At 44.6% G+C, this 10,687-nt stretch overlaps 1 long non-coding RNA gene across 1 annotated transcript; it reads left to right on the top strand.

The window, feature by feature from the left end:
- Positions 1–255: 255 nt before the first annotated feature.
- On the top strand, positions 256–730 carry LOC116073522. Its single transcript, XR_004111847.1, has 2 exons — positions 256–516; positions 618–730. It is a non-coding gene; the product is annotated as an uncharacterized LOC116073522 (long non-coding RNA).
- The last annotated feature ends 9,957 nt before the right edge of the window (positions 731–10,687 follow it).

The following is a 10,687-nucleotide window of genomic DNA, read 5'->3' as shown; positions in this document are numbered from 1 at the left end:
AGCTGTGGGTTAATGGCCTCTTTAGTGTAACCTCAGGTGTAGAGAGAGACAGGGACTCAGCACTGACAGCGTTCCTACTGAAAACCAGCCATTTTATACTTGTAATCTGCTTCATTCATAGTATCTCACATCCATAGTGCCATTTAACTCAGCTCCCCCTCCGGTCCACAGAGAGGACACTGCCGAAACATTGTGACTTCACAAGGCAGAGTCAATAAAAAGGCAGGATGTAATTCAAAGAAAAGCCAGGTGGTGTTCTTTTACCCTTACTCCAGAGCCGTATTGCCTGTCCAGGAACACAGCCTAACTGGCTGTAAGAAACCCATCCTTTCAGAGAGAAGAAATCACTTGTCTTTGTTGTGTCTGGTCCCAGGAAGCTTTGGAACTTAGACCCGCCTACAGTGTGAAGATGGAACCAGTCAATTTCCTACACTGGGAACTTCTCCTCCCTGAAGAGTGGGGTCAGCTTGGGGGTGGGGCCAATCTCACAAGAAACAGATGCCACTAAAACACGCAGTTGAGTTTTGAGCGCTTGCAAAGCATGCAGAGAAATGGCTTGGGGCTGTTGAGATCCTGGGTCTGAGGCTCACACCTGAAAAATTGTTCTTGTCTTCCAGCTCGTGGAGTGGAGACATGCCTCAGGTCTGCACACGGCAGAAAGAGGATGCTCCCTACCCACTCCTGACCACTGCAGAGGCCCCCCGGAACCATAAATAGCTGTCCTCTACGGTCTGTTGCTGCATTTGTACTTTTTTTGTTATTTCCTTCCCCTTCCTTTCCTAGAACCACCTAGAGCCAGTGAAGGTGCGAGGTATAAGCCAGGGGTTCAAACCTAATGTTGGAACTCACTGTTGTGGTGACTCACCTTTGGTGAGTCGTGACGGCTTTAGAGCCTCAGCCACCTCTGATTCTGTAGGCAGCGTTAGGCAGTACAGCAACGGCTGGAGAGATGGTTCAGCAGTTCAGAGCACTGACTGCTGTTGCAGAGGTTCCAGACTCCAGTCTCAGAACCCACACGGACACTCACAATGGTCTACAAGTCCAGCCCTTGAGGGTGTGGGATGTTGTGCCCCCTTTTGGCCTTTGTGGGTATTGCATTCAGGTGATTCAGGTGGTGTGTACACTCATGCTAACACCAAAACCCATAAAATAAAAAAATCAATCAATTAGTCAGGCCTGGGATGGCACACACCTTTTAAAAAGAAAACAAAGAACAAGCAGAGCAAGCAGGGGTCATGAGTAACACTGAGGGGAAAGAAGTGGTTGTTAGGGAAACAAGCCTCTTACAAAACAGACTCTACAGCATGACCCCCCCCTTTCTCCTCCTCCTTCTCTTCCTCCTCCTCCTCTTCCTCCTCCTCCTCCTCCTTCTCTTCCTCTTCCCCCTTTTCAAACTTTTCAAAGGAGAAGGCTCTATCTTGATCTATTCTTCATGTTATCTATAGTTGAATCCGTGAAAAGATGTTATTTCATTATATTTTCTGACCTCCCCCCAATTTGCTGTAATAGAAATAGCATGGCTTTGTAACTAAAAAGAGTTTTAAAAATCTACAAACTTCAAGTGAGCCCGGCAGAGTCCATTCACTAACACCTTGTGTTCAAAGCACTGGGGCCTAGCCTGTTTCCCTCATCCAGTTTTCTCAGGCTTGGTAGCTGCAGGGTTGTATTTCTTGCGAAGAAACAGTCCTCTTACCTTGACTTCTGAGAGCTTCAATCACCATCTCTCCTATTCTGCTGGAAACTCAGTCACTCCCTCTGAGACGCACTGCCCTAGACAAAGGCTGTCCTAACCAAGAGACACCAAAAGCACATACCATGCTGGCTTTGAAGCCTGCTAGAAACACTCGGGCGCTTTTACAGTGTACGCATGGATATATATATATATATATATATATATATATATATATATATATATATATATATATATATATGTATATATGAGCAAAAGCAATCCACAATTATTCTTTACATTGTTCATGTATTTATTTGTGGTAAGTTACAAGTTCGCAGTGGTTATTAATACAGACACAGTCCTCCAACAGCAGCAAGAGTAAGGTTCAGTAGAAGGCCAGAGGACTGACAGCAGACCATCTGTTCTGCCCTTCCTTTGCAACTCTTTCGAGTTGATTTGCTTGTGGCTCAGTTTACACAGCCATATTGGAGCTGTTTTTTGGCCGCCAGTGGTTGTGTAAACCTTTAAGTCAGACAGAACTGAGTTAGGCTCCAAGCTAAGCATTTTGGTGGTTGTGGAAGCACCATCAAATTCCTGTGGAACTGGAAAAACCGGCCTCTTCTCTCTGCCCAGGGGCCAGGAATGCTTAGCTCACAGGGATATGAGGCACATGAGAAGTTTTCTGCAGATGATGGGGAGAGTGCCCAGGAACAGGTCTTCTACTTGGATAGAAATGAGAATTTGAGTCATTTCCATTTCCCCACTGAAGTTCTACAGAGCACCAGACAAAGTGTGGAAGCGTTGACGCATCAGCAGTAACAAGGCATACTGCCTTGCTGTGAGACTGCTGCAAAAGAACCTCACTTAATCAGATAATACTGAGCAATACCCTCCCCAGAACCTATGTTTTCTTTCTTCTTCTTCTTAACAAGGCTTCTTTCCAGCAACAGGGCTTTTAAATATTGATGCTTTTAGAGACAGATTTTCTAAGATGTATTTTATGATGATTGCATCTTCTGGTATTTGGACTCCATCTTAACATACTGGCTTGCATGTTCATCATGTTGAAGGTCTCTGTAACTGTGGGTTAGCACCTCCCTCCCTCTATTGCATGCCCCCCTCTCCAGGCTTTAGCTGCTTCAATTGTTGCCCTTCTGTCTTGATGCTACTCCATATCATCTTGCAGCTACAAAAAAAGTGCTGTGAGAAGTATCTTGTGCAACCCCTTCTTTGAGAAATTAGCAGATTTGGGGAGTTGGGAAGATTCGATGGAGATGAGTCTTCAAGGTGTTTAATCAGCTATACATTGAAGAACTGTGCTGAGGGAATTTCATAGTAATGGCATGGTATGTACAATGTCAATAGGATGAGAGGAAACATCTGATGTCAGGGGAGAAGTCCATTGTGTGAGTCTAGCCACTGTGTGATGCTTCCTTTCCAGAGCCCCTGTGAAGTCTTTTTCAGACAGCCCTGGGATCAAGAAGGCTGACAGAGCTGAGAAACTGACCTCTGCAGAAGACAAGCCTGAGCACACACACACACACACACACACACACACACACACACAGTGCAGAGGGACTCAGTGAAATAAGCCTCCATTTAACCTCTGTTGGCTTAAACAGGTCTTGCTTTAAAGGATGCGCTTTGCATTAACCTGTGCGCCCTCTGTGTATGGATGTATTAAAGGGCTTGAGAAACCCACCCAGGAGGACAGCCAATGCCTCATCCTCTGCCCATCTTTCAGCAGCCGCTTTGAATGCCAGTTGTAGAAACTGTCCCTTTCTCTCCGTCCAGTTCCACAGACCATGGGTAGAGAAGGAACCAACGTAGAGACTTTAACAGCATCTCAAGGGTGTCCCCTGTGCTCCTCACCGACTACTGACAATCAATGTGAAAGTAATCCTAGTTTTTATTTGAAGCTATCTTGGCTTTAAAAGAACCTTCCAAAAAATGATTGATGCGATGAATTAAACCCATAGGTAACCCTGGAAATCTGCTTTGAATAGCAACAAATTCCTAACAATATCTTCAACGCCTGCAGCCTCGAAATCTAATCTCTGAACTCCTAAAGGTCAAGATTTGCTGTCTGGTAGCACGGCTCAAGAGTAAATGCTCCCTAATGCTGCGCTAGGCGATTGCTTTGCACTCCAGACAATGTCAATTTTGTCCAAGTAGCTGCAGATGTGTCTAGCATTAAGTCAGAATGGTGTCAAGGGCCCTTCTTGAACACTGGCTGCTTCTCAGAGAAACTGGTCCTAAAGCCCTAGTCTATTACACTCCATGCCCCAAAGACAGACGTTTAAGGCTTAAAGGAGGATGGAGAATAAAGCCGCATTAGATTTTTTAATGTTTCTGAGTCAGGAGACCCAGGGGAAGAAAGTCTTTGGTGAGCCCAGTGTCCTTCCCTCTTACCTCCCCACTGACAGCCCTCTGGTCTTCCTGATTAAGGTGCGGCTGCCATTTATGAAGACCTACCCTTGAGCTATTTTTGTGACAAACCATTCATCACTGTTCAGGTCTGCTCTAGCTATGGGAAAGCTATAACAGACTAATGAACCCATTAAATTAAGGAATGTATATGTTACTGGAAGTAATGCGCCAAGAGGAGGCATCGGGTGTGTGTGTGGGGCGGGGGCAGAAATCCAACCCTCTGTGGAGCAAGGTGAGTACTCAGTATAATGAAGTCTGTGGATGGCTCAGCTGCTCTATCCTCAATTCAGCAAAGAAGACACCTCCCACACAGAGCACAATTCTTTAGTTTAAGCCTATTATTTATTGAAGCCAGAAAGCATAATTGATTGCCAAGCATGATTAAATTAACAATCAGGATGAAGGCTTTTGGGGGTTTTAAAATCAGCAAGACAGGCTGGGAAGATGGCTCAGTCAGTAAAGTACTTACCTTGCAAACACAAAGACCTGAGTTCTAGCCCCAGTACCTGTGTTTTTAAAAAGTCGTGCATAGTGGATTATACTTATAGCCTCCAGGCTAAGAGATGGCCAACCACCTGGCTTACTTGGCAAGTTCATGTTGTGAAAGACTGCCTCAAATAAGATAAAACATTACAAATGTAAAAAGGGTGGTTTTCTGCTGACCTCCAAACACACACACATACACAAGGACATTCACACACAAATGAATGTATCTTCCTTTTAAAACTCAGAGAGTTGAATGTAAACCAAGGAGAAGCTGTCGTATTCTACTGAGAAAGATCTGTTCATCATTTGATCTATCTCCATAGTTCCTCTGCTACTCTGGAGAGGAAGATTCTCTTTCTCTGTATAGCCCTGGCTGACCTGGAATTCACTCTAAAGACTAGGCCAGCCTCAAACTCACAATAGATCCGCTTGGCTCTGCCTCCCAAGTGCTAGCATTAAAGGTGTGCCATCGACTGGCTGAGAGGCCGATTCTCATGCTTTCCCCTCCATGTTCTCTTCATCTGCTGTGAGTGTTAAGTGTATTTCTATCAGATGCAGGCTGCTATGAGTTCCCATGAGCATGCCTTGCCAGTCAGTAAAGGAAAAGGTTCTGAAATTGGGATGTTGTGGTGGCCTCTCTCAAACAGAAGGCTCAAGTGGCTCATCTCACATTTTTACCTTGCAGTATCCTCAGCCCCTAAGAAAAGGAGATATGGTGTTCTCCCACATCTCCTCCTTGGCAACAGGTAAGTAACAAGGAGAAAAGGTTACTCTTGATTCACTCTGGACCATCTTAGTCAAAAAATGGTAACACATTTGTGATAATTAGTTTTGATGGTTGACTTGACACAACCAAGAATTATCTGGGAACAGAGAAATGAGGAATTATCTCAGGTTAGTCTTTGGGCATGTCTATGAAAGCTTGTCTTTGTTGTTAATTGATATAGGAAGACCCAGCCCACTGTGGGTGGTACCATTCCCTCTGTAGAAGGTCCTGAACAATATAAGAGAGGCTGGTCAATATAATACGAGGCTGGAGACAAGGCTCTGTGGTTAAGAGCACTGATTGCTCTTCCAGAGGTCCTGAGTTCAATTTCCAGCAACCACATGGTGACTCACAATCATCTGTAATGAGATCTGATGCCCTTTTCTGGTATGCTTCAAGAGAGCAACAGTATACTCACATAAAATAAATAAATAAATCTTTGAGAGAGAGAGAGAGAGAGAGAGAGAGAGAGAGAGAGAGCTGGTTGAGATGGAGGAAGAAGGCAAGGATACTTCTATTTTCTCTCTGCTCTTAAACATAGACGTAGTGTGACTAGCTGCTTAAGCCCTTGCCTTGCCTTCCCTTGGTGATAGATTAGAACCTGGACCTGTCGGCCAGATAAATCTTCTCTCCCCAAAGTTGCTTTTTGTCACTTTATCAGAGCAACAGAAAATGAACATAGGGCAATCTTCTATAGATGTCAGGTTGCCAGCGAAGCTGACAGAGGCAATAAAGCCTAATTCTCTGCAGCGGGAAACATGATGGTATTGAAGACCTTGGGCTTGATTTTTCCTTTTCACTCCTCCCTTAAGCATATCTCACCTTTAACCCTTCCTTACTGCCAACAGCTTGCACTGGATGTCTGATACTACCTGGCAGGAAAGCTGATATAACCCAGGGTTATAAACTACCAGATACAGGCAAGAAACAAACGAGTGCAGCCAGCAGTGTGGGGTGTTAGCCAGTGTGGGAGCAGGAGGGAGATGGGGCAGCTGTTGTTCAGTTTGAGCTGAATGGGGCCAGACAGGAACATGGCTTGAACATCTCTTTTCTCCCCACCCCCCAAACTGTTTTATTATTGATTTTTTTTTAAGAGAAGGAAGAAATTCAGATTTGACTACAGGAGAAATCCCCAATTTTAAGATTTGAAAATATATGATTTTTTATTTTATGTATAGGAGTGTTTGCCTGCATGCGTGTACATCTGCCACCTGTGTGCATGGTCCCTGAGAAGGCCAGAAGAGGTCATGGTGTCCCCCTGGCACTGGAGCTACAGAAGGTTGTGACCTGTCATGTTGGTGCTTAGAATTGAACCTGGGTTCTTTACAATAGCAGCTCTGGCTCTATGTTTTAAAGACAAGCAGGGGCAGGAGAGATGGCTCAATGCTTGAGAACACTGGCAGCTTTTCTAGAGGGCCCAGGTTTATTTCTCAGCAGCCACAGACAGCTCACAACTGTCAGTAACTCCAGTTTCAAGGAATATGACATTCTTCTCTGGTCTTCATGGGCACCAGGCACACACATGGTATACAGACATACATGCAGGCAAAGTACCCATGCATAGAAAAATAAGTTAATAACAATTTTAAGGCAATAGTAATCAAGCAAAACTCATCCACCTTTCCAGATCTAATTCTTGGGGAACCAGTTGCCAGATCTGCTTTAAAAATACGAATGGCTCAGTCTAAATGGGAAGTCAATTGATTCATTAGACACGTTGTAGGGGTGGAGAGGCTGGCAAGGAAACAAAGATAGATGGGCCACCCAGCTAAAAAACCAACCAACCAAAACCAAAACCAAAACCAAAACCAAAAGATCTTGCATGTCTATACGGGCTTGTGGACAGAGCAAATCCCAGGCCTTTATGTTAGAGAATGAGGTTGGAGACCTCTTGTTCTAAAAGAAAGAACATGATTAGTGTCCAAAGTGACCTAAAATGAGGAGATGTAAACAGGCCAAGAAAGGAAACTATGAGTGCCGAGAGTCCATGATCTAAACCAGGGATGCGAAGTCACAGTCAGTACATCTGCCAACCCCACCCCCAGGGACTCAGTGGGTAGGCTGTTGGGGAAAGTCAGGAGTCTGGGAGGAGAAATACTAAGAACAGTGGTATTTTGAGTGTAATACCCTGACTATCTCTTACCTGAAAGCACAAGATTTTAGGGACTCCTAGGCAGTTAGCTCTTATGCTGCACCAAGGTTCTGAGTCCGTGTACCAGGCAGAAGTATGACCCAAAGCCCTCACAGTCAACCCTGATTTATGACTTTGAAATCTCTGTTTCATTATCCCCCTCCGTAGGCCACTTTAGATTTACCTGATAGAATCTGAAAGTGCCAAGAACATTCCAATCACATTAGAAAGAAGGGTTTGAAACAGAGTCTAAAAGTTAACTATTGAAATAGTGGAGCTGGGCAGATTGCTCAGCTGAGTGCTTGCTGCCCAAGCTCAAGGACCTGAGCTGATCCCTAGTACCCTCCTAAAAGCTAGATGTATTGATGTTTGCCTAGGATTGTAGCATTGGAAAGGCAGAGACAGGGGGACTCCCGGGACTTACTGGCAGCCAGACCAGCAGTAAGCATCAAGTTCAGTGAGAGAGGTCTTGTCTCAAAATAATGAAAAGATGGAAAGCAATTGAAAGACACACCTGTCATTGACCTCTTGCTTATTTATGTGCACACACGCTCATATGCAAGCACACAAAAAGGAAGTATGAAGTGGAGACACAGTAAGGCCCCACCTACTCCATAGTTGCTCTTGGTATTCAAATACTGGAACTGCATGACTCTTGTTTCTGCTATTTGGGAACTCACCTGAGTGGATACGATGTGTTGTTTCTCAGATTCCCCTTCAGGACCTAGCAATCCACTTTTCCAGCTGCTGGGGCCACTGGCTCTCAATGGCTCACAGCTGAGTCCTCTCCAGGACCCGTATCAGCCATAGAGCCACTCCTCAGGACATCTTTTGTTTTGTTCAATAGGTAACCAAAAGAGTCTAGAGCTCCTCTCCTCAATGGGGCAGTTTTGAAGGGCCATCCATGTTCCAACACTCCATGAGATCACTCCAATGTCATTCAGTTCCCTTTGCTGAGAATCATTCCCCCTTCTCATCACTCTGTACATAAGTCTCAGGCTCAGATGGCGTTTTGTGGGAAAATGACCTACAACAAGATCCTAGCTGAAATATATTAATACTCTATAATATCAAAGGTGCTAGATGCAGGTTAACGTTAAGTAACTTCTGTACTGGTGGGATGATTGTTGTGATCTCGGGAAGCCAGAAAGAATGTGAAGCCAGTGGAGACCATTTCTGTCAGTTACTGCTCTACCCCTGTAGGGGGACACATATATTTTTATTTATCTAGGATACTACCTCTCTGTATGTTAGAGGGAAAGGATCCTATCTCAATTATAAGCATTGAGGAGTGAAAACAAAGGATGATGCCTGACTCCCTGCCCCACCTCCCAGTCACTCCAAGATGTTCAGCAGAGCACATCAGGTAAGGCAGGTCATGTCCTTCCTCTTAGATTGTAGCTACAACAGCATAATCCTGCAATGGCTGCCTGCTGTGTTCCTTACTGCCCCTCTATGGCAGAAGAGTAAGGCCAACACACTGAAAGCAGTGGAGCTGGGAGACTGAAGAGAAAGGCACTACCATCTCTAAGCCCTTGGATCAACTGTGTTTGAACTCAGGAGTTAACCCAAATATCACAGTTGCATAAGCCACGCTGTACATTCTGTGCAAGTTACCTGGGAGTTGTGGCATCTGTCCAGCCATCGAAACCCAGAGAGTCCTGACTGTTTCATTGTTAAAACCATCCATCCACATAAAGAAAGACTGAAATAGACAACAGATCACTTTAAAGGATTAGTGCAGACAGCATCTCTGAGTATCCAATTCTTCCAAGCCCCCCACAGAATAAACACAGACACACACATACCTGAAACGAACCAGATGCATTCTGGGAAACTCTTTGTCGAAAAACTCAAACCTGGGATCAGAATTAATGTTAGATAAAGAGATTTGGTTTTGCAATATAAGAACTCACTTGAACTCAGAAAATAATAAAGAGAAAAATAAATCCATCTGATGCTGCAAAGCAGAGGAGTAGCAGAGTGCTCTCGTCTAGGAGTGCATCAGTCTGCTCATGCCAGTTGCCTGTAATGCCAGTTCCAGATTTGGTGCCCTCTGACCACTTTGGGCACCTGCACACTCATGTTGCATATAAATGTGCAGGAACACCCATAAAAATACACATAAGTAAAAATAAATATTTTTTATTTTTAGATATTTTAATACAGCTATTGTTTGCAACTAGAAAACATTTGGGGGTATGTACTATAGAATTACATTAATCAGATAACCAATAATTAGCCTAATGAGTATTTTTTTTTCAGGTTTTGTGATCCTTGTAGCATTTGCCCAAACAAAATGTATTATTTATTTTTATTTCTTTTGTCATTGTAAATAAGTATGTGTATTTGTGTTGCTATTTCATATCTGTAATTTGGTATTTCTTGGTTAAGATTCTTCCAACTTTGTTTTGCCGGACTCCAAAAATGTATACACTTCAGGTCTTACAAATCTGCTTCTAGGGTTGGGTTTTCTCTGCTAAACAAAATGTAATGTCCATTGTAAGGTGCTCTTTGAGCCCACTGAGAAGCCGAGTGCTAGCATTCCGTCTAGGTTCCACCCGAGTTACCTGGCAACAGCCAGGTGTGCCTGACTCATTATAAAAGGAGCTGGTTGCCCCCTCCTCACTCTTGCTCTCCTACCCTCTCTGTCCCTTCTCTTCCCATTCCTCTCCCCATCTCTCAATGCATCTCCCTGGCTGACCTCTTCTCTCCCCTGCGCTTCCCTCCCCTCCCCTCTCCTCTTCTTTCCTCTCCCCTCCTCTCCCCTCCTCTCCTCTCCTCTCCTCTCCTCTCCTCTCCCCTCCTCTCCCCTCTTTTTCTCTCTTTCTCTCTCTCTCTCTTCCTTTCTCTCTCTCTCCTCCCTCTTCAACTTCCCTCCCCATGCCCTAAATAAACTCTATTCTACACTATACTATCATGTGGCTGGTACCTCAAGGAGCAAGTTGGGGAGGAAAGGGTTTTTTCAGTTTATACCCTCCACATTGCTGTTCATCACCAAAGGAAGTTAGGACTGGAACTCAAGCAGGTCAGGATACAGGAGCTGATGCAGAGGCCATGGAGGGATGTTACTGGCTTGCTTCCCCTGACTTGCTCAGCTTGCTTTCTTATAGAACCCAGGACTACCAGCCCAGGGATGGCACCACTGGGTCTTCCCACCCTTGGTCACTAATTGAGAAAATGCCTTACAGTTGGATCTCAT

The sequence above is a fragment of the Mastomys coucha genome, unplaced genomic scaffold, assembly GCF_008632895.1.
Source record: "Mastomys coucha isolate ucsf_1 unplaced genomic scaffold, UCSF_Mcou_1 pScaffold23, whole genome shotgun sequence".
NCBI lineage: Eukaryota > Metazoa > Chordata > Mammalia > Rodentia > Muridae > Mastomys > Mastomys coucha.
The sequence above is the reverse complement of the archived record's forward strand: the minus strand, read 5'-3'. Positions and strand labels throughout refer to the sequence as shown.